Source organism: Rutidosis leptorrhynchoides, chromosome 1 (assembly GCF_046630445.1).
Source record: "Rutidosis leptorrhynchoides isolate AG116_Rl617_1_P2 chromosome 1, CSIRO_AGI_Rlap_v1, whole genome shotgun sequence".
Lineage (NCBI taxonomy): Eukaryota > Viridiplantae > Streptophyta > Magnoliopsida > Asterales > Asteraceae > Rutidosis > Rutidosis leptorrhynchoides.
The window spans coordinates 592,244,951-592,271,319 of record NC_092333.1 but is presented as its reverse complement, the minus strand read 5'-3'; positions in this window follow the sequence as shown (position 1 = coordinate 592,271,319).

Here is a 26,369-nt window from a genome sequence, read left to right as displayed (position 1 = left end):
TGTATTACTTATGTATTGTACGAACCTTTACAGATGTATGCAACTTATTATTAATGAATGGAACTTTGTGTTGTTTACTTTTTGCACAAGTGTTCTGTTACATTACTGTACGATGGTATTGTGATATCGGTATCTAGTTACTCTACTTAAATAAACATGTGATATATTGATTCCATGTTGGTTACCATATACTGTATTATTACTATTTGAATACTGGATTTTGACTTGAGTCAAAATTTTTGTTTAGAACATCATGGCCAACGGACGATCAACACAAACCGTAGCCCAAATCGAGGAGATGATCAATGAACGAGTCACCGCAGCTTTAGCGGAAAGAAACCTCCAAGCGCCACCGCTACCGCCACCGGTTATCCAGCCCATTCGTAATGGGTGCACGTACAAAGAGTTTCAAAGCTGCAAACCCCACAACTTCAGTGGAACGGAGGGGCCGGTTGGTCTCACTAGATGGATCGAGAAATTAGAATCTGTGTTCCGAGTTAGTAACTGCTTGGAGGCGAATAAAACCAAGTTTGCTTCATGCACTCTATCTAACAGCGCACTAACGTGGTGGAACACGTTGGCTCAAGCAAAAGGTATTGATGAGGCGTTTGCTACCCCATGGGAGGAGTTCAAAGGGGCCCTGGTTGAGGAATATTGCCCTAGGACCGAGATCCAGAAGATGGAGACTGAGTTTATGCAATTGAAGGTCGTGGGGAACGATCTCTATGGTTATAATCGTAGGTATTTGGAACTAGCCCTGATGTGTCCTACCATGGTCACCCCGAAATTCAAGCGTATGGAGAGATACTTGTGGGGACTTCCTAAGTCCATTAAGGGAAATGTCAGCTCGTCCAAACCACCCAATGTCCCGGAAGCGATGCGCATGGCGCATACTTTAATGAACCAAATTATCATCGACGAACCGGAGAAGGCTAAGTCTGAAGCGGGTAGTAGTGAGAAGCGCAAATGGGATAACAACAGGGGAAGGACCTATGATCAAAACCCGGCGAAACGACATGAGGGTTTTAGAGGAAACAATAACGGTGGAAACCCCAATCCGAACACCAACTCCAACCCCAACTACAAGGGAACCTTACCATAATGCAAGTGGTGCTACAAGCACCATACTGGGTATTGTAACGTTGTTTGTGAAAAGTGCCAACGGACTGGACATATCGGTAAAGACTGCAAGGTCACCACCCTGAATGTGAAGGCGAACCCCAATGGACCAAAGAAGTGCTACGAATGCGGACAGACGGGTCATTTCAGAAATGCGTGTCCCAACAAAAGAAAGGACGGCGTACCACCCCGTGGTAGAGCTTTCAACGTTAACGCAAGGGATGCACGCGAGAATCCCTACTTGGTGACAGGTATATTCACTATCAACAATCTTTTAGCTTCTGTCCTATTTGATACTGGTGCTGATAGAAGTTATGTATGTAGACATTTTTGCGATAAGATTAATTGGTCATTAGTCCCTTTAAAAGAAAGTATGCTTGTCGAGGTCGCCAATGGAAAACTTGAGAAAGTTGACCATATTAGTCGAGGAGCTATTATCAACATAGGTGGTGTAGATTTCGAGATTGACTTGATACCCATTAAGTTGGGAAGCTTTGATGTTATTGTCAGTATGGATTAGTTGACCAAGATAAAGGCTGACATTATCTGTGGAGATAAGGCTCTTCGTATACCACAAGGAGATGGTGAGCCACTGATCATTTACGGAGAGAGATGTACCTCGAAGCTGAACCTCATTAGTTGCGTGAAAGCGCAAAAGATCATGAAGAAGGGACGTCTTGCTGTCCTAGCACATGTGAAAACGGTAGAAACCGAGGTGAATATCGTGAACGACGTTCGAATTGTAAACGAATTTTCCGATGTCTTCCTTGAAGAATTTCCTGGATTACCGCCAACGAGAGCCGTAGAGTTTCAGATCGATTTGGTACCAGGAGCTGCACCTGTAGCTCGCGCACCTTATAGACTCGCACCCTCCTAAATGCAAGAGTTGCAGAGCCAATTACAAGAACTGCTAGACCGTGGATTTATCCAACCAAGTTTCTCGCCTTGGGGCGCACCTATTTTGTTTGTGAAGAAGAAGAACGGATCCTTCCGTATGTGTATCGACAACCGTGAACTCAACAAATTGACAATCAAGAATCTGTATCCTCTTCCCCGCATTGACGATCTTTTTGATCAACTACAAGGATCGAGCGTTTACTCAAAGATCGATTTGCGATCCGGTTATCACTAGTTGAGGGTGAAGGAAAGTGACGTGATGAAAACTGCGTTCAGAACTCGTTATGGTCATTATGAGTTTCTCGTGATGTCATTCGGTTTAACCAACGCACTTGCCGTGTTCATGGATCTCATGAATCGTGTCTGCAAACCATACTTGGATAAGTTCGTTATCGTCTTCATAGATGATATCCTCATCTACTCCAAAAGCGAAGAAGAACATGAGCAACATCTTCGTCTAGTGTTGGAAGTCTTGAGACAAGAGCAACTTTACGCCAAATTCTCCAAGTGTGAATTTTGGTTGAAGGAAGTCCAATTTCTGGGTCATGTTGTGAGTGACCAGGGTATCAAAGTTGATCCCGTCAAGATTGAAGCTATCAGCAAGTGGGAGACCCCCACTACTCTGACGCATATTCGCCAATTCCTAGGTCTCACCGGTTACTACCGAAGATTTATTGAAGGTTTCTCTCTGGTTGCGCGTCCTTTGACCGCGTTGACTCACAAAGGGAAGAAGTTCATTTGGGAACCCGCACACGAATCAGCATTCCAAACTTTGAAGAAGAAGTTAACCACCGCACCTATCTTATCACTTCCTGAGGGCAGTGACGACTTTGTTGTTTATTGCGATGCATCGAAAAGTGGTTTTGGTTGTGTACTAATGCAAAGATCAAAGGTTATTGCCTATGCTTCCCGTCAACTGAAGATTCACGAGTGGAACTACACTACTCATGATCTCGAAATTGGAGCCGTTGTCTTTGCGCTCAAATTGTGGAGACACTATCTTTAAGGAACTAAGAGCACTATCTTCACCGACCACAAAAGTCTCCAACACATATTCGATCAAAAGCAACTGAATATGAGACAGCGTCGATGGATCGAGACGCTGAACGACTATGATTGTGAACTTCGCTATCATCCTGGCAAGGCCAATGTTGTAGCTGACGCTTTAAGCCGAAAGGAGAGGACGGCACCTCTTCGTGTTAGGGCTCTGAACATCACCATCCATTCGAATCTCAACAGTCAGATCCGAGTAGCCCAAGATGAGGCTCTCAAGGAGGAAAATATATCTCATGAACATTTGAACATTCTTGTCTCTCGATTCGAGGTTATGGATACTGGACTCCGATATTATGCCGGAAGAATTTGGGTACCTTGGTATGGAGATCTACGGAACCTTATACTAGATGAAGCCCACAAGTAGAGATATTCGATTCATCCCGGAGTGGGCAAAATGTACCACGACCTTAAAGAACAGTACTGGTGGCCAAATCTTAAGAAAGACGTTGCAACTTATGTTGGTAAGTGTTTGACTTGTTCGAAAGTTAAGGCCGAATATCAGAGGCCCTCTGGATTGCTTCAACAATCGGAAATCCCACAATGGAAGTGGGAAAGGATCATAATGGATTTCATCACCAAGCTACCAAAGACAGTGGGCGGATACGATACCATCTGGGTTATCGTTGACCGTCTTACAAAATCTGCACACTTCCTAGCTATGAAGGAAATGGATACGATGGAGAGACTTGCTTAACTATACATCAAAGAGGTTGTATCTCATCATGGTGTACCTTTATTGATCATCTCAGATCGCGATCCCCATTTTGCTTCTAGATTCTGGCGTTCTTTACAAGAAGCCATGGGAACCCGTCTCGACATGAGTACTGCTTATCACCCACAGACCGACAGGCAAAGTGAACGAACGATTCAGACCTTGGAAGACATGTTGCGTGCATGTGTCATTGATTTCGGAAAGGCCTGGGAAAGGCATTTGCCACTCGCCGAATTTTCTTACAACAACAGTTATCACTAGAGTATTAATGCCGCACCTTTTGAAGCATTGTATGGTCGCAAGTGCCGATCTCCTATTTGTTGGGCTGAAGTAGGCGAAAAGCAAATCACCGGACCCGAGGTAGTCCATGAAACAATGGAGAAGATTGCTCAGATTCAAGCGAGACTTAAGACTGCCTGCGATCGTCAAAAGAGTTATGCCGATCTTAAACGTAAAGACTTTGAATTCAACGTCGGTGACCGTGTGATGTTGAAGGTTGCACCTTGGAAATGTGTGATTCGTTTTGGAAAGCGCGGAAAGTTGAACCCACGATATATTGGTCCTTTTGAAATCTTGGAACGTGTTAGACCCGTTGCTTACCGTTTGGATATTCCAACTCAATTGAGCTCAGTTCATCCTACCTTCCACGTGTCAAACTTGAAGAAGTGTCTCGCTACACCCGAACTTATCATACCACTGGAAGAACTTACGATTGATGATAAACTCCACTTTGTGGAAGAACTTGTTGAAATTATGGACCGTGAGGTCAAAACTTTGAAACGCAACATGATTCCGATGGAATGCCAAACGAGGACCTGAGTTTACCTGAGAGCGAGAGGATCAAATGATGCAGAAGTATCCTCACCTTTTCCTGACTCCTCCATCTACCTCAGCTTAAAATTTCAGGACGAAATTTTCTTTAACAGATGGGTAATGTAACGACCCTGGATTTTTCCAACGTTTACTTATTAATATTTATTATTAATACTTGTGATTAAATGAATGTATTGTTATTCATTTACTTGTTACCATACATGACTTTAAATGCCCGACACGTCTTTGTGACACACGAACATTACACGAATAATATTTTTAGAATATTATTTACATTCTTGATTAAGTTTTATTAATCATTTTAATTAACTATGGTTACTAGTTAATTACTTGGGCTTTTACTTGAATTATTATTTATTTGGACTTGGGCTCATGATTAGTGGACTTAGAAGCCCACACTACATCCTTAATGGATTAACTAGCCCATTTTATTTATGCAAGTATCACTTTAGAACTAAACTAGACTAATTATGTTGTGTGGAATCTAGTTACATGATACTTACACATCTTCCCCATGAAAGCACCTCTAATAACCATCTTTTCAGTCAATTACATGCAAGAACCTTGTGGATTTTTCCTTCCCCCCTCCCCCTTTGGAAACCGTCGACTTTAGTAATGGATGGGGAGTGTTTTGTTTCAAATTTTATTCACTTATCTACTAGTATTCTCAACTTACTCTTTCACTTTTACACACACACAAAAAATACTTGCATTTTCCTCTCAACTTTCTCTCCATTCTTGTAAGTAACAAGGTTTCTTTTCTTCTTTTCTTCCTTTTGAAAACCGAAACCAAACACCCATAATCATCATCATCACTTGTTCTTGTTGTTATTTTGTTAGTTGTTTACTTACTTGTACTTGTTTAATGTTGTTAAGAATCAAACTTTCTAGTTAGATTCTTCATATTATCTTGTATTTACAAAAACACCCAAGAACCTAACTTACTAGTTATGTTCAACACTTAAAGTTTTAAAAGATTAAAGTTCATGTGTTGTAAAAACCATACTTGTGATTCATGTTTGTAAACTTAAAGTTTACATTCTTAAATATCAAGCCTTGGCTTGAATCTTTAAAGTATGAACAACCATGACTTGTTACTTGTTTAAATTAGTTTATTTCTTCATTTTCTTGCATCTCCAATTCGTGATTATGGTTGTTAATGGTCAAGTGTTACTAGTTAACTTTGATCTCATTTTTCTTGAACAAAAGTTAACTTGAAAGTTCAAGGACATAGAAGTGTAACTCTTTAGTTATAACTTCATATACTTGTGATGGATCTAAGTTCTATAGCTTATGGTCTACTTATTTTGTCATAAACAAAAGCTTGTAAGCTTACATACACTTTACAAGATGAAAATCTAAGTTTTATAGCTTATGGTTTCATTAAAGTAAAGATTCATGTGTTATTACTTAGGATTTAACTTAATAACTTTAGATCTAGACCTTTGGGTCTTGGATCTTCAAGATCTAACTAAGAACTATGTTCTACATCTTAAGATCTTGATTAGTTAGTTTACTTTCAAGTTTGTAGTTCAATATTACTTTTATAGTTCATGTATGTGTCGGATCTAAGATCTTGATGTAACTTTGGTTCATCAAACTACTTGCAACACTTAATTGAGTTGTGCTACTTATCTTAGACTTACACTTGTGTTATGATGGTCAAAACTTGGTAAATATGATGTAAACACATCAACGATTTGTACACTTGAAGCTACAAGCATCAAGGATGAGAACCGTGATGAACATCAAGCACCAAGAACCCACCGGAACCTACAGTTTACTGTTTTCTGGGTCTGATCAGTACAACCTAGGCTACTGTAATGTTTATATTCAGTTATCTCTGTTCGAGTAGATAACTTTTCATTTAAGACTCGTCTTAATCCAAGTTACGGTTTAGGATCTATGGCCCTCCGAACGTCACTATGTCCTTTTAACGTTGTGCTGAAAATTCTGACCTACTCGCACTTAGACCGTCGCAACGGTCAAACGAAGATGATTTTGCTTCTGTAAATTTTACCACAACTAAAGGACTCATATATGGAGCCATGGCCACTGGTCTCACCTCATTTCAGTAGGTATAGAGGTCGTGGTGACTGATCCAATTCAGCCTTTGTTTTAAACTCTTTTATTGAACGAAACTTACTTTACACCTTTTGTTTGATGATGAATGATGATGACCTTTAAGACCTAATTTACATACATTTAAACCTATTGGGACGATTTACTGACTTAGTAATATTTGACTTAGGTTGAGGACTTTTCGGACCCACGTACTTGCTTACTTCCCGACTCGATTTTACCACTACTTTACCACTGTGAGTTATAGCATCCCTTTTTACTTTAACTATTTTGGGAACTGAGAATACATGCACATTTTACGTTTTACATACTAGTCACGAGTACTTAAACTTTATATATGTGTGGGTTATACAACGTCATAAACTTTCCCCTTAGCTCGGTAGCGTTTAGTCATTGGTCTTTGAACCGGTGAACGCGAATCTTAGATATGGATCCATAGGGTTTGACATCCCCAATCGGGCTAGTAGCGCTAGAATTTAACGGGTGTTTAATACTTCGTAAACATACGCACTCGCCAAGTGTACTTTTAGGGGGTGATAAACGTTAAGTTAGTTACCAAGTGCCCACGGTTATACATATACTTTTCATACTGTTTTGAAACGCTATTGAAGCACTGAAATCTCGTGGCCTACCTTACATTACTGTTATACTTAAACTATAGCTCACCAACCTTTGTGTTGACGTTTTTAAGCATGTTTTTCTCAGGTGCTTAAGGTTAGCCGCTTCCGCTGTTGTACTAGTCTTGCTGTAGACACCCGCTGCTTTAGAGATGTCACCACATGAACGTTTATCTTGCATTCATAAACATTATTACTTTTGAAACTATGATTTGTAACGACCTATGGGTCACATACTATTATCCTTGCTTCTATTCATTGAAGCATACTTTTGGTTGTAAAACATTTGACGTTAGTTATGACGTCACCTTTTTTCATGAATGCAAACGTATTTTGAAATAGCATATAGTGTTTGACCTTGTAATGATCCTGTTGTTGATGATTCGTACACGATGGTTTTGTACGGGGCATCACACATAGAGGCAAAAATAATCATTCATATGGATTGAACACCTGGTAACCGACATTAACAAGATGCATATAAGAATATCCCCTATCATTCCGGGAAATCCTTCGGACATGATATAAAACAACATCGAAGTACTAAAGCATTCGGTACTTTGGATGTGGTTCGTCGGGCCCATAGATCTATCGTTAGGATTCGCGTCAATTAGTAGATCGGTTTACTAATTCTTAGGCTACCAAGCAAAAAGGGGCATATTCGGCTTCGATCATTCAACCATATAATGTAGTTTCGATTACTTGTGTCTATTTCGTAAAACATTTATAAAAGCGCATGTATTCTCAGCCCAAAAATATAAAGGGTAAAAAGGCAAATGAAACTCACGATACTGTATTTTGTAGTAAAAATACACATGACGACATTGAACAACTGAACAATGCAGAGTTGGCCTCGGATTCACGAACCTATATCAATTGTATATATATTAAAACACATACTCGCAATCGAACAATTTCATATATTATAACTTTATTTATTATATATTTAATTTGTATATATATTTGAAAATGATTATTATTTGTGTATATATATATATATATATATATATATATATATATATATATATATATATTTTAAAAATACTTAATTGGTTATATATATATATATATATATATATATATATATATATATATATATATATATATATATATATATATATATATATATATATATATGAATATTTATATAGAGATTGTTAATATAATTAATTCATACTTATATGTAATATTACTTATAAGAATATTATTTTTTTATATATACATAATAATATATAATATTAATAATAGTAAAAAGTTGCATTTGATTATAATAATAACATTACTTATAATAATAATAATTATAATTATAATAAGAATCCTAATAGTATTTATGATACTGGTATTAATAATAATAATAATAATAATAATAATAATAATAATAACAACACTAACAATCATAATAATAATAATAATAATAATAATAATAATAATAATAATAATAATAATAATAATAATAATAATAATAATAATAATAATAATGATGATGATGATAATAATAATAATAATGATGATGATGATAATAATAATAATAATAATAATAATAATAATAATAATAATAATAATAATAATAATAATAATAATAATAATAATAATAATAATAATAATGGAAATGAGAATAAAAGTGTATACCCTTCTAAATTGTTTTTCTAAAAAGAAATGTTCCATACGAGACTCAAACCCGCGACCTCTCGCTCACCCGCAACATAACCTAACCATTGGACCATAACTGTTTATCTATTTTATAACCCAACTGACAGCTTATAACCCGTTTCCTATTTCATCATCACCCTGCTTAACAATCATCGTTATAATTCATAATCATCATCATTATATTCGGTTTCTTCATCATGCCTCATTTCACTCGCCACCATCATCATTTTATACATCAATCGTGATCACCAACATCACATAATATCATCACCGTCATGCATCAAATCGTTTCATCATAATCAAATCTCGTTGTATATATATCATAACACAATTAATAATATCAATTCATCATCTCATCATTCTTTTCATTATGGTCATAACATCTCCGTTACCATCACATCTCATCATCATCATAATAATCATATATCATCATCATCAACAATTAAAGGATGTGTGTGTGTGTGTGTGATGTTACTGAGTGTGAACCAGAGGAAAAGGTAAGATAAATAACGTTGGGCTTTGTATATTGTGGCCCAAATTGTCTCATAATTCTAAGTAATATAGATGGCCCAAGTTACAGCCCAACAAGATTTATAAAATCTGATGTTTCGTTTTGTTCCTGGGTTGCGAGAGAAACAGAAACAAAGCAACATAAGTGGAGCAGTCAGTTAACATCTATCTTATAACATCATCTCATCGTGATCATCTTCATGATCATATATCTCACTGTATCATTATTAACAATGTTTATCATCATCCTTACATATCATTCGTCCCAATTTGAATCACTGCCCAACTAACTACCCATCAAGGATACGGCCCAACAGCAAATAGAATTTGATTTTGGCTCAAATAACAAATCAATCCACTAGCAGATTCTAAGCCCAACTTGTCTAGTCCAAGAAGAATACATACGGCCCAACTAAAAAGAAAAGGGAACAAATCGGTGGTTTCTCTGTACCCATCGTTTTCAAAAACAAATACAAGTGGGGTTACCTTGTTCATGGTTTGATGAAAAGAAAAAAAATGGACCGTGCAATCATTATCGTTATTTATCTTCAATCACCATCGTCTTTCATAATACTAAAATTATACAGTTTCATTATCTTGTCTTCATCGCCTTCTTTTTCTCCTAGAGAGAGTAGAGAGAGAAATATGGTGGTGGATGTCGATGGTGGCTGTGGTGGAAGAAGGTTGCTTGTGGCGATGGTGCTCACGGTTGTGGAGATGAGGGTGGTGGATGACTTGAAATATGGTGAAGGAGACGATCGATGATGGTGATGTGGGGTCGATGACCGAAACAAAAAGAAAATATACCTCGCAGGTTTTTCTTGGTTTATATTCAAGCAGCAACAAAAAAACACAACAAAATGGGTTATGTTAGTGTGGTGATGGTTGATGGTCGAAAAGGTTGTGAGAGTGGTGGTTGTTATGTATGACGAAAGAAAGAAAAAAAAATATAGAAACAAGGGTGTTAATGAAGGTGATCGTGGGTGGTGATGGATATGGTGGTTTAAGGTGGTGGTGCTCCGGTGAATGGTGGTGGTTTCAGTGTGACCGAGATGGTTGCTTGTTTATGGATTTTGAACAATGGTGGTTAACACAATTGTTTATCGAGCATATCGGTTCTCTTCACACACACACACACACACACACACACACACACACACACACATATATATATATATATATATATATATATATATATATATATATATATATATATATATATATATATATATATATATATATATATATATATATATATATATATATTCATGTATATATAATTTAAATTAAAGATTAAATAATATAATAATAATAATAATAATAATTAATACACAGTAATCAAACTTGTATCCCGTGAACAACCATTGTCTATATGCTACCGACATCAAATCACGGACTATTATTTCGTACTCCGTTGATAATTAGTGGCGGATAAAAGTATTCGAAAAAATCTCAAACTTTTAAATTAAGTATCTTTATTTAATTAGGTCTTTATGGTATAAAATTTGGTTATTAACGATTAATTAAAAATTACATTAATTACTCACTCCCAACCCTAAATAAAATATAAAAAGTTTTAATATTCAACAAATAGTTCCTAAATATATTTTTAATACGCCTATAGTTTATAAAAACTCATTTTCGGATCACCGTTTATTTTAAAGTCACATAAACTCCCTTTTTAACTCGTTTATTATTAATCGAATGACAAATTGAGCGTTTCTGTCGTTTACTAAATAACTTCAAAATCAAATATATGTGCATTCAATTATTTTTCATACATACATACATACATATATATATATATATATATATATATATATATATATATATATATATATATATATATATATATATATATATATATATATATATATATATATATTTTTTCTTTCTAAATGCTAATTATATATTTTTAAATCAATAAATTTATTATATTATCTTTACAATTAATATTCATATTTATATATATATGTATCTATAAAATAATAATTTCCTTACTTAGTATATTATCTTACATGATTATTTGTAACAACAAATTCATATAATGGATGAATAACATTTCGATTTATTATATAAATCTATTTATTTATATTTATATATATACATACATATATATATATATATATATATATATATATATATATATATATATATATATATATATATATATATATCCATATTGGTTTACCGATAGTTGTTCGTGAATCATCGAACATAGTCGAAGGGTAATTACATATATGAAAAACAGTTTCAAAAATTTTGAGATTAATTTAAATAGACTTTGCTTATAATGTCGAAACCATGTAAAGATTAATGTTTAAATTTGATCAAAAATTTTCGGGTCGTCACACTTTAGGCTTGTATGCTTAAAACAGTTGTAAATTTTTAATAACTGCCTTCAAAAAGTTAACATAACTGTTAACGTACAAATTTTTTGAGCACCTTAACGACAATTCTAAAAATTGTCCTTATTAAAATCCATACATGTCAAGAAGAAGAGAACAAAAGTATCATTAAACTAGATTTTTTTTTTCATAGACTAGATTTTTTTCTCTGTTGCATTAATTTGGTCACTTATTTTTTTAATAAATCTTAATTATTTATTTTGGTATTAATCATTACAATTTTTTTTGGTAAGCAAAGAAACCCTCCTACGAATGAGTACATTGACTCCCCCATAGAAGGTAAAACCTCGGGTAATCAAGCCCCCCGAGCGCGAGACCTGGTACCGGGTGAATTGCGCATTATGCGCACTCTCTTGTCACACTCCCTTTTTGAACAATTTGTCATAGCCAAGGATTGAACCCGGATGGTATGCTTCATTGGGCAACTCGGTGACCACTCAGGCACGTCTGAGTGGTTTTTTTAATCATTACATTCCATAAACATGTTTGTACTTTTATTAAATGTGGAGTGATATGTACACAATCATTTTTGCTATGTACACAACCAATCATGATTTACAATGTTTTACAGTTGTAAAATATGATTGGTTGTGTACATAACAAAAATGATTGTGTAAATGCGGACCCCTCCTTGTTTTGAGTTTTGATCTATGCCCCATTCACCTGCATATCATAATCCCGTGTTAGGTGGAACAAGTAAATTTTTGTGAATCTTTTATCCGATTAATTTTTAGTTTATTGGATTTTCGTATCGAAAACATATATGAAAAAATGTGTTAGTTTTAATAATAAAAAAATTAAAATTAAAGTAAGTAGTAAGGTTTATTTATTTTTATAATTATAAAAAATAAAATTATAAAACAATATGTTAAAAAAATAACATATATTGTTAATTATTAAATTTAATATGTTAAATATTAAATTTATTAGTTTATTAATGTTTTAATATGTTACATATTAAATGTTACATATTAAAATTTTAATCATTTTTATTATTAATTATTAATATATTTTTATATTGAAAACAAACAAACGTCTCTAGTTATTGAGTCGACAACAAGCGTCTATTTATTGACGACTGGACTGATTCTTAGAGCCTAAAGTAAATTTCATGGCGTTTCAATTTTATTTTTAATTATTTTTTTTAAATAAATTTTTTTTCTACTTATTGGCCGGAGGTCCACTCGGAAGCAATCTCTCTATCCGTTGAATAGAAAGAGGGATGACTTTCTCTATTTTTGAGAGTATTTTAACTCTTGGTGGAGAAATGACTTCTCTTTATTCTCGGATAGAAGAAGAGTTGTTTACATCTCACCTCCTCCCATACACCACGTAGGTGGTATTAGTTTTTTTGTTGTTGTATTGAAAACAAACAGAAAAAGTACTATATAAAAACAAACAGAAAAAGTATCTACGATATAAGATCGAATGTATACCTCAAGAAGGTTGACTCATTCATCACCTCGCATAGCTGCATTTCTGGCTGCCAAGTCATCATATTCAGGCAACTTAGGATGCACGTGTGGAGCCTGATTATCTGGCTGAATTGAGTTGGCACGCGCATACACTTTTTTTTTTTTTTTTTCCAAAGCAAGAAAGTTTTATTAATAAAAGTGAAGATATTTACAGGTACATGTAAGATGATCTATCTATTGCTTATGAGCTATACAGAGATACTACATTACAACGACATATGGTGGCCATGTGATTAACTAACATTGACTTATTTGGCCATCATGAAATCTTTGTCATCCAATTCTCGTTCTCTGATTTGAAGCCGAAATGTAAAAGCTGTGATTGATTAGCCGTTGATGCCATTCGATTTGAGCTTTCTTTAGACGTTTTGAGATCCACCCTAAGCTTTTAGCTTTAGCTTGTACGTTGGATAAAGCGCATACACTTTCTTTGGTGTTGATTCGCCACTATGGTTGTTTGGAAGCGAAAGTGATCTCATTGAAGGTACGTTCGTTTCTGCCACTTCATCGTTACTTCCATGATGTGCAGATATCTTGTTTTTTAACTTCCTGAAGGTACGTTAATTTTAAAAAACTAACAGTTATGTCAATAGACATCTTTTCTCTTTTCCACTCTTTGATCCTGGTCTGGAGTATTAGAGCACTGAGAGTGGTGACTGATTTCACTTGGCATGTCAGGCATGACTTGCTGAGTCAGAAAAAATGGGGAATAGTGACCTCTGTCAGTTGGGCATGTCAGTTTATATTTTTATTATTATTTTTATGATTTTAAATAATATAACATAAATGAATATAATTATAAAAATTAAAATAAATAGAAATAACTTCCATTAAAATAAAAATAAAACATTACAATTCCTAAAAATAAAATAAAATTACAATTGCTAAATAAAAAAAAACATTACAATTCCTATTTATTAAGAACAAATACGAAACGATTCAATTTCCACTTCGAAGCTTGGCCCGAATCGCCGCTTTCTTCGCTTGAAGAACCAATGCATCTTCTTCATCCATTCCCGCGGTAGACATTTGTAGTATTTTCAAATCAAAGTAACTAGTCATTGAATCAAAAGATCCGCTTGCACTTTCATCAAACGAGGATCTTGCGGAAGCGGCGGAGCTCGAAGACGTCTTTTGTGATTTTGATTTTCTTGATTTTTCGGGAGGTCGTGGTGTTGCATCCTCCCCATATAGCTCCGCATTTGAATTCTCTTCCGGTTCTTCCGGTTCCTCATCTATATCACAATCATCCAAACTAATACAATCACGTTTGGTTGTTTTAAGTGGAGTCGGGTTGTTCCACTTATGCTTGTCTTTTAAGAATTCCCAAGCTAGGTAATTGTTAAACTTCTTAAACGTCTCCACCTTGTATTGTGCATCACAACGTTCCTTGAAATTGACATCACCCTCGCCACTACGTGGAACTCGTTTGAGACGACTCACGATTCCACCATACTTTCTGCAACATTCATTCATTTTTGTCCATTTGGAGGTCAACATATCCTTTGTTCTTTTGTAAGGTGGACCCCTAGAATGGTACTCATTCATAACCACGTTTCAAAACGAAGATGACTTTTGATCAATGCCTTAGTTTGGATCTTCAGAAGCCGCAATCCACGATTGAGCTAAACGTAGCTCATCTTCGGGTTCCCACAAGTACTCAGTTCGTCTTCTAGGTTGAGACGAGTCGACCGCAACTTCTTTTCCTTTAGCCTTTGCTCTCGACTTGCGTTTTGGTGTTTGTTGTGTTTGTTCAACTTGTGTTTGCTGTGTTTGTGGAACTTGTGATTGTTGTTGTTGTTGTTGCCACAACATAAATGCTTGCATTTGCTCGGGAGACATTTGTGAAAATGATTGTTGTGAATTGGCAAAATTTGAAAAACCGAGATTAGCCTCACCACCACCACTAGCCGAACCTTGAGCCGATCCGAGTGAATAGGGTGAGAGTGGACTCCATTGTGGATGATAGTATTGGTTATTTGACATTTTTTTTTGTTTGTGAATGAAATTTGTGTTTGTGAATGAGATTTGAGTTTGTGTTTGTGTTTGTGTTTGTGTATGTGTTGTGTAAATATATAAAGTAAAAAAAAAAAGGAAAAAAAAACTCCAACGGCTCTTCCCAACGGTTCCATTTTTATTTTTATTTTTTATTTTTTATTTTATATATGTTGCAACTTTCGTCGCCACCGCGATAGACAGACAGGCGACGAGCACAAGTGACGGAATGGGGGAGTGGCCCGACTTGCGACGAGGGTCCCGACTGGGCAGGTGACCGAGCCCACTCCCACTGCTCTTAGACAACCATATATATATGAACTAGTTAAAGACCTACGATTTTGCGGGCTTTTTGAAAGGTCTAATCATTTAAGTTATAAAATTAAATATATAAATTAAAAAACTATTATTATATCTAGATGAACATTAAACTAAATATTTTTTTAGGGGCTTGAAATTTCTTTTTTTGGATAAGCGAGAAAACCCTCTTATGAACGAGCACATTGGCTCCCTCATAGAAGGTAAAACCTTGGGTAATCAAGCCCTCCGAGAGCGAAACCTGGTACCGGGTGAATTGCGCATTATGCGCACCCTCTAGTCACACTCCCTTTTTGAACAATTTGGCATAGCCAGGAATTGAACCCGGGTGGTGTGCTTCATTGGGCAACTCGGTGACCACTCAGGCAAGCCTGAATATGTACCAACGGACTATTATTAAGTCTATGATGAACATTAAACCAAATGTTTTATAGGAGATTCAAATTTTTAAAATTTCAAAATGTACTAACGAATAAATAAAATACAAAATTATGATTCAAATTAAATAAATCATCTCCGATATCGTGATGTAGTGTTAGGCGATTGAATTAAGAACTGTGGATGGTTATCTCAGATATTCATTGTATTTTCCCACATATTCGACAATGTAGTTATTCTTGTTAGATGATCATGAATTGTGAATAATGTAATAACTCTTTGTCTTGTTGTTAGTACTTTATGCATCTCTGAGAAAAAATTATTTCATAAATCGTCAGCCTATAATGAGTTGAAACATTATATTTGTAATATAAAGCATAATATTGTAATATTTTTTTTTAATTATTTAGAAGATGTATGAAGTTTATGATTTAGTATATCTCATCTATAAAGTTTTGCATAATGGTAAGCTTTCCAACTAAAAATGACATAGAATTGTGATAACTTGACATTGCCGCTTCGTCTCCTTTATTCACAAAATCTTTCTCTGTTAAAATATTTGATATTGTGACTTCTAAATTTCTAAATTTTGTAGTAAGTGCAATCTATTCGTTCGTAATTTCAGATATTAAAGATTTCACTGTTTCAAGTTTATGTCCAAAAACTTCAATATGATTGTTGATTAACTGTCACAATCAAGATTAAGTTAATGTATGTTTATCTCGAAATTGAAATATGAAAAAGTAGTTAATATAAAACCAATAATAATAAATAAGGTAAAGAAATAGTTTCGCGTACTTGCCTGTAGCATATTAGTTGACGTAATCCATCAATTCACATTATACCCCGCTGAGTAGGACACATCCAAGTACCATTTGTAATACTAAAGACATCAAATTTAGTAGCAAATTTTTTCATATTAAATAAGCTATAGAAATGTGATAATATGTTTTCGATAATCGGTAGGATGTCGTCTTCAATGAATTCTCCAATCAAACTTCTACGTAGTTGTAATATACGTTGATGATGTTCAACAAATCAATCACTATACTTTTTGCTAAAGTTAATCGGATCTTTAGGAAATATTTAAACAAAAACTTATAAGGTATACAGTATTGTTTTATAAAAAATCATTTTATTATAATAAATGAAGATGTACCACGATTGAGGTCTTGGTTCCTGGCAATCTGTAAATGTGATATAAGACTTTAGCAATGTAATTGTACATGGATTGAGAATTGAAAGTCATAAATTCATATATTTTCTATTTTTGGTGAACATGTATTAAAAAAGTACTTTTTGTAGTAATTCGTTTTTTAGTTGTATTTCCTTGTTCAGTTGTATAACCTTTTCTTCCATCTTAGTGAAGTACGTCTACAATAAAAAATATAATTATACGTTAATTATAACAGTTTAGAATTAACAATTACTATTGTCATTCTAACAACTGGAACTTTTTTTTTTTTTTGCGGTGTTTCATAACTGCTTCTCTATTCTTTGCTTTTTTCCTTTTCTTTCTGCAAATTTAAAAAAAATAAATAATATATTACTTTTATTTGACTCATGTAAATGTAGTTACAATAAATTATTTCAATTTTTGTAATCTCATACTTTATAAGTTAATAAAACATATTATGAATGCATTTGTCCTTTTAGAACTTTTACCAGAGTATATATTGTTCATATATCTGTGGCCTCCTACATATTATGTACATATACTCCTCCTGCCGATCTTAATTTTCTACAGGCAATTCAATCAACATATCTCGCTCCCTAAACAATAAACCCTAAACCTAAACCCTAAATCTAAACCTTAAACATACTAACGCTAAACTCTAAACCTTAAACCCTAAACCATAAACCATAAATTATAAAATCTAAACCCTAACCTGAAACCATAAACCCTATACACTAAACCCAAAATCTAAACCTTAGACCCTAAACCAACCCTAAACCCTAAACCACCAACCCTTTACCCTACACACGAAATCCTAAACCTTAAACTCTAAACCCTAAACCTTATACCCTAAACCCTAAATTCTAAAATCTAAACCCTAAACTTTAAACCATAAACCATATACCCTAAACCCTAAATCCTATACACCAAACCCTAAACCCTATATCTATACTCTAAACCATAAATTGTAAAAACTAAACCCTAAACCCTATACCCTAAACCATAAATATTAAAATCTAAACTTTAAACCTTAAATTCTAAATACACACTAAACCCTAAACCCTATACACTAAACTCTAAACCTTATATCTATACTCCAAACCCTAAACCCTAAACATTAAATCCTAAATCATATACACTAAACCCTAAACCTTATATCTATACTCTAAACCATAAATTGTAAAAACTAAACCCTAAGCCCTAAACCCTATACCGTAAACCCTAAACCATAAATTCTAAAATCTAAACCTTGAACCTTAATGTCTAAACCATAAACCCTAAATACTAAACCCTAAACCCTGTACACTAAATTCTAAACCCTAAACCTTATATATATACTCCAAACCATAAATCCTAAACACTAAACCCTAAATCATATACACTAAACCCTAAACCCTATATCTATACTATAAACCATAAATTGTAAAAGCTAAACCCTAAGCCCTAAACCCTATACCGTAAACCATAAACCATAAACCATAAATTCTAAAATCTAAACCTTAAACCATAAAGTCTAAACCATAGACCCTAAACACTAAACCCTAAACCCTATACACTAAACCCTAAATCAACCCTAAACTCTAAACCACCAACCCTTAACCCTACACACTAAACCCTAAACCATAAACACTAAACCTTATACCCTAAACCATAAATTCTAACATCTAAACCCTAAACTCTAATACCTAAACCCTATACCCTATATCTAAACCCTAAACACTAAATCCTAAACCATAAACCATAAAACCCTAAACTCTATACCATAAATTCTAAAAACTAAACCCTAAACTCTAAACTCTAAATCCTAAACTCTAAACCCTAAACCCTTAACCCTAGATCCTAAACCCTAAACACTAAACCGTAAACCCTATACACTAAACCCTAACCCCTAAAACATGAATTCTAAAATCTTAACCCTAAATCTTAAACTGTAAACCATAAATCGTAAACCCTAAATAGCAATTCCTAAACCTTAACCATTAACTCTCAACGTTAATCATTTTTATCCATTAAGATTATATTAGTTGTCAAAATAAATTTAGTTTGTACTATAAGTATATATAATAACCCGCGGTTTCACGAGGCTCATTGTGTTAACAATTTTTAAGATATTATTAACTTATGATATTACCATTAAATAACTCATAGATGCTAGTTACATGTTGAACCCATGATTTGACTACCAAAACCTTTCCTGTGTGTATTTCTTTCAAGCATCTGAAAAGAGATAAAAGGGTAACTAACTAATCTTCTGGTTAGCTCGATTAATGTCACATATAAAAGAAGAGATGTCAAAGGATGTTAAAACTTGAATCTTAGGAAAATATAACTTATCATAGGCTAAAAGTTGATTTCCATTTTTTCATTCCTTGTTACATTCCTTATTTCATTCTTGCACGACAAATAGTAAAAAAAAAAAAAGTGAGCGTAAACATACAAGACAGCGTATAAATTAAAGAAAAAGATGAGATATACTACATACCAGTGGTTTCTATTAGGATACCTCAAACATTCAATCATTTACTTGCACACTCAAAGAGTAACCATGTTTAACAACACAAAACGATAAAACAATGATGCACTCGATACCCATTTTCATCTCGTGTTCCTTATTATGATCCGTCATTGCTTCTTTGACCCATTTAGTATCTATCTTCTATGACGCCATGACTTGATGCGCCGTTTATTATAACCCAAGAAAGTTTGTCTCAACATTTGACATCCATATCGGTAATGAGCGAGTGAAAAACATAGTTGTCGTATCACTTCTCGTTTCTATTCGGCTCATTCTACAATCACTTACGTTGCCGCTAATAAAAATTAAAATATTACTTAACAAAATATTGGTTTAAAATTTCATGTCAATTTAATATATGTACAAGGACAAGGCTCTATCAAACAATAAAGTCCCAATAAGGTCACTGATATTAGCGCACGTTTACTAGAACTACTCAAACATTTGCAGAGTAACATGGACTACCAACATTTAAACCTAACTTATTAAAATGCAGTGGAAATATTTAAATGCTTAATTGGCATGTATTTTACTAATTAACTATGCTAACGAAGGGTTGTGTTCGAATAGTCAAGAGGACATATTTAAAGAGGAAATTGGCGGTGCTATTATTTTTTCATGATTATGTGCTCTCAAGTTCTGATACTAATGCAATCAAAATAAGTTTGAAAAGTACACATTAGACCAAGAAAGTACATACCAACCGTTTTTCATTAATTAAATTTTGATCTCTTATTCAACACAAGTTGCAATGTAGTCATGATGTCCATTTGCTCAGCATGGGCCGGTGCAGACGCAGCTACCTCAACATGATGAATAACTTTCGGTCTGCAAAATTTATACAATTTGAAATTTTAAAACAACAATATATCTTAAATGTTTATTCAAAAAAGTCAAAAGAACAACAAATATCTTTATTACCTAAAAAAATATTCGATTTGGCCTGTCATCCTTAGAAATGCTATCAGTGACATGGCAATCCTAGTGCTACACATAAAAAAAATGGTTGCCATGATTGTACCTTCAAAAATATTTTGGTAGGCAATTAGAATGGGTACCTTCAAAAAATTTAGGGTCATAGAAAAACTATTATAAATATGAAACTAAATGCTACTAATCATAGAAATATGAAAGAAAATTAACGCGACTCAAGCCAATATACATCAAGATAGATCGAGATAGATGAAGGATAGGAATACGGAGATCACACATTACAACTACTAAAATACCGGTGGTGGATAAGCTAAACCAAACTGATGCATATGTGTATGATCCAGGTGGGTCTAGTCCAACAATAGTTGCTAGTTAGTTGGATGGAGGATAATTGGGTTGTGTTGCTAATTGGACCAAAGAATGAAATTTGGGTCGGTTGATGAAAAGAATAAAAAAAAGAATTGGAAGTATTGCTAGAAGAATAGAAGGGGACGATTGGGTAACAGTTTGATACCAAGTCAACATATTAATTTAAATTAAGTTAAGAATAAAAATCATTGGATAACTACATTGGAGAACAACCCGATGACAATTGGGAAGCTGCTTCTTGTTTTTGAATTTGAATATTTGTTCTCATCTTAGATTTAAATATGCTCCGTAGTATTTAAATTACATACATTGAGTTTTGAGACTTAGTTTTGATATATTTTGTGAGTTAATAAAGTTTAGACAGTGAAGGTTTTTGTTATCTTGAACTGAGAAGGTTCATCGGGTTAAACCGTGAAGGTTTAATCATTTATCTATCTTTGTTGTTTTAACCACGATCCTTAATATCCATTATTTGGTATCAGATATCAGGCATGGCTAAACACACTGAGTTCGAGAGATTGAATCGCAAGATTCAAGAGTTGGAAGACATGAAAAATCTCTTGCGTAATATAGAGATGAAGCTTGACAACCTTGAATTTTCGGGAGAGGCTCAATCGGATGACTTTGTTGATTCGGTTGATGAAATTTTTAATTTGGAGTATCCCGAACCTTTTGTGACGGAAGATACTGAGCCTATTTATGATACCGATAGTGAGGAAGAAGAGGGTGTTATTAGAAACATTATTAACAATGAAGGAATTGATGAGAATTCTATTTTCATCAAGGATCTCTCATTAAGTACTACACCAACTATGTTGGATGATGAGTATATAAGGTTTAATTTCATTAAATCCAATGACACTCAAGTTCAAAGTATCATGCAACATGATATTTATTTTGGCTTTATTAAAATTGAGGCTCCTGATGTTGTCCACAACTTAATTGATGGATGTAATGCTGTCATTGAAGATAAGATTAAACCAAAGGTTCGTGTGTTAGGAAAAATTAACTACAATGCATGCAAGATTGAACTTCCAGGTCATTACAACGATATGGTCACGTTTAATGTTTTTGATTTGTTCCGCGATGTAGACTCGGGGACGAGTCTTTTTGAAGAAGGGGAGAATGATGCATATGTGTATGATCCAGGTGGGTCTAGTCCAACAATAGTTGCTAGTTAGTTGGATGGAGGATTAATTGGGTTATGTTGCTAATTGGGCCAAAGAATGAAATTTGGGTCGGTTGATGAAAAGAATAAAAAAAAGAATTGGAAGTATTGCTAGAAGAATAGAAGGGGACGATTGGGTAACAGTTTGATACCAAGTCAACATATTAATTTAAATTAAGTTAAGAATAAAAATCATTGGATAACTACATTGGAGAACAACCCGATGACAATTGGGAAGCTGCTTCTTGTTTTTGAATTTGAATATTTGTTCTTATCTTAGATTTAAATATGCTCTGTAGTATTTAAATTACATACATTGAGTTTTGAGACTTAGTTTTGATATATTTTCTGAGTTAATAAAGTTTAAACCGTGAAGGTTTTTGTTATCTTGAACCGAGAAGGTTCATCGGGTTAAACCATGAAGGTTTAATCATTTATCTATCTTTGTTGTTTTAGCCACGATTCTTAATATCCATTACAAACCTAACCCATATTAACCAGTTGACCTGAAAATAAAAATTACTCATTTTGACCCATTATCACATCCGATTTACTGACAGCGTAATGTGTTTTTACTTGCAATAAGTGCACCCAAAGCACCTAATATATGGTCTCGTCTATTAAATTTATTAGTGAATACAACCCAAAGCACCAGATGAAGGATAGGAATACGAAGAAACGGTGATATCAGCATTTTTGTAAATGCGATTCAGTTTGTAAATGTATGAAGCCTAGTGAAAAATACGTACCAAAGAGGGTATTGTTACTTCATTATGATCAATCAACTCAGAAGATACATCTGAAACCACAAATTGCGCCAAATCATTATTGTAAATATAAGTATGTTACGTTTTATTGTATTTGCAAACTTGATATGGTTACGATAGAGGTAATCTAGCATCTTGCACTATCAACCAATTCAAATAAGAGAAAGTGAAAAGAAATTAGAACTTTTTTATCTTATATTCTATTAACTTAACACATTTATAGATAAAGAAAAGCAATTAGAAATTTTTATGTTATACCATACAACCAAAATGATTACAGTTGTACTTCGTGTAGAAAAAGAATACTTCAAAAGTGTACTCTTTCCTGTCACAAACACAATCATACTTTCAGATGTAATATCGAATATTTGTGTTGACGAAAGACCCTACTTTCAACATGTACCTACACATTTTAATCGAAATGCAAGCTAAGTACCGAATTAATCATCGACGGTTGGCCTGAAAACAGTTATCGAGATTGCAAAATTTAGTGTAGGAAGTATATGTAGTGACCCGAATTTTTCCATGTTTATATATATATTAAATGAAATTGTTATTTACATGATTAAGTGTTTCCAACATGTTAAGCAATCAAACTTGTTAAGACTTGATTAATTGAAATAGGTTTCATATAGACAATTGACCACCCAAGTTGACCGGTGATTCACGAACGTTAAAACTTGTAAAAACTATACGATGACATATATATGGTTATATATATAGTTAACATGATTTTATTATAAGTATGTATCTCATTAGGTATTTTAATAATGAGTTATATACATAAAAATGAGACTATTAATTTAAGAAACTCGAAAACGATATATATAACGATTATAGTTATAACAACGTCTTACTAGGTACATATGAATCATATTAAGATATTGATACACTTGGTTAATTATGTTAAATGATAAGTAAATATATTATTAAGTGTATTAACAATGAAATACATATGTAAAAGTAAGACTACTAACTTAATGATTTCGAAACGAGACATATATGTAACGATTATCGTTGTAACGACATTTAACTGTATATATATCATACTAAGATATATTATATATCATAATATCATGATAATATAACAATTTAACATCTCATTTGTTATAATAAACAATGGGTTAACAACATTCAACAAGATCGTTAACCTAAAGGTTTCAAAACAACATTTACATGTAACGACTAACGATGACTTAACGACTCAGTTAAAATGTATATACATGTAGTGTTTTAATATGTATTCATACACTTTTGAAAGACTTCAAGACACTTATCAAAATACTTCTACTTAACAAAAATGCTTACAATTACATCCTCGTTCAGTTTCATCAACAATTCTACTCGTATGCACCCGTATTCGTACTCGTACAATACACAGCTTTTAGATGTATGTACTATTGGTATATACATTCCAATGATCAGCTCTTAGCAGCCCATGTGAGTCACCTAACACATGTGGGAACCATCATTTGGCAACTAGCATGAAATATCTCATAAAATTACAAAAATATGAGTAATCATTCATGACTTATTTACATGAAAACAAAATTACATATCCTTTATATCTAATCCATACACCAACGACCAAAAACACCTACAAACACTTTAATTCTTCAATTTTCTTCATCTAATTGATCTCTCTCAAGTTCTATCTTCAAGTTCTAAGTGTTCTTCATAAATTCCAAAAGTTCTAGTTTCATAAAATCAAGAATACTTCCAAGATTGCAAGTTTACTTCCAAGTTTTCTAAATCCATTCCAAGTAATCATCCAAGATCAAGAAACCTTTGTTACTTACAGTAGGTTATCTTTCTAATACAAGGTAATAATCATATTCAAACTTTAATTCAATTTCTATAACTATAACAATCTTATTTCGAGTGGAAATCTTACTTGAAATTGTTTTCGTGTCATGATTCTGCTTCAAGAACTTTCAAGCCATCCAAGGATCCTTTGAAGCTAGATCTATTTTTCAAATTTCCAGTAGGTTTATCCAAGGAACTTGAGGTAGTAATGATGTTCATAACATCATTCGATTCATACATATAAAGCTATCTGATTCGAAGGTTTAAACTTGTAATCACTAGAACATAGTTTAGTTAATTCTAAACTTGTTCGCAAATAAAAGTTAATCCTTCTAACTTGACTTTTAAAATCAACTAAACACATGTTCTATATCTATATGATATGCTAACTTAATGATTTAAAACCTGGAAACACGAAAAACATCGTAAAACCGGATTTACGCCGTCGTAGTAACACCGCGGGCTGTTTTGGGTTAGTTAATTAAAAACTATGATAAACTTTGATTTAAAAGTTGTTATTCTGAGAAAATGATTTTTATTATGAACATGAAACTATATCCAAAAATTATGGTTAAACTCAAAGTGGAAGTATGTTTTCTAAAATGGTCATCTAGACGTCGTTCTTTCGACTGAAATGACTACCTTTACAAAAACGACTTGTAACTTATTTTTCCAACAATAAACCTATACTTTTTCTATTTAGATTCATAAAATATAGTTCAATATGAAACCATAGCAATTTGATTCACTCAAAACGGATTTAAAATGAAGAAGTTATGGGTAAAACAAGATTGGATAATTTTTCTCATTTTAGCTACGTGAAAATTGGTAACAAATCTATTCCAACCATAACTTAATCAACTTGTATTGTATATTATGTAATCTTGAGATACCATAGACACGTATACAATGTTTCGACCTATCATGTCGACACATCTATATATATTTCGGAACAACCATAGACACTCTATATGTGAATGTTGGAGTTAGCTATACAGGGTTGAGGTTGATTCCAAAATATATATAGTTTGAGTTGTGATCAATACTGAGATACGTATACACTGGGTCGTAGATTGATTCAAGATAATATTTATCGATTTATTTCTGTACATCTAATTGTGGACAACTAGTTGTAGGTTACTAACGAGGACATCTGACTTAATAAACTTAAAACATCAAAATATATTAAAAGCGTTGTAAATATATTTTGAACATACTTTGATATATATGTATATATTGTTATAGGTTCGTGAATCAACCAGTGGCTAAGTCTTACTTCCCGGCGAAGTAAAAATCTGTGAAAGTGAGTTATATTCCCACTTTTAAAATCTAATATTTTTGGGATGAGAATACATGCAGGTTTTATAAATGATTTACAAAATAGACACAAGTACGTGAAACTACATTCTATGGTTGAATTATCGAAATCAAATATGCCCCTTTTTATTAAGTCTGGTAATCTAAGAATTAGGGAACAGACACCCTAATTGACGCGAATCCTAAAGATAGATCTATTGGGCCTAACAAACCCCATCCAAAGTACCGGATGCTTTAGTACTTTGAAATTTATATCATATCCGAAG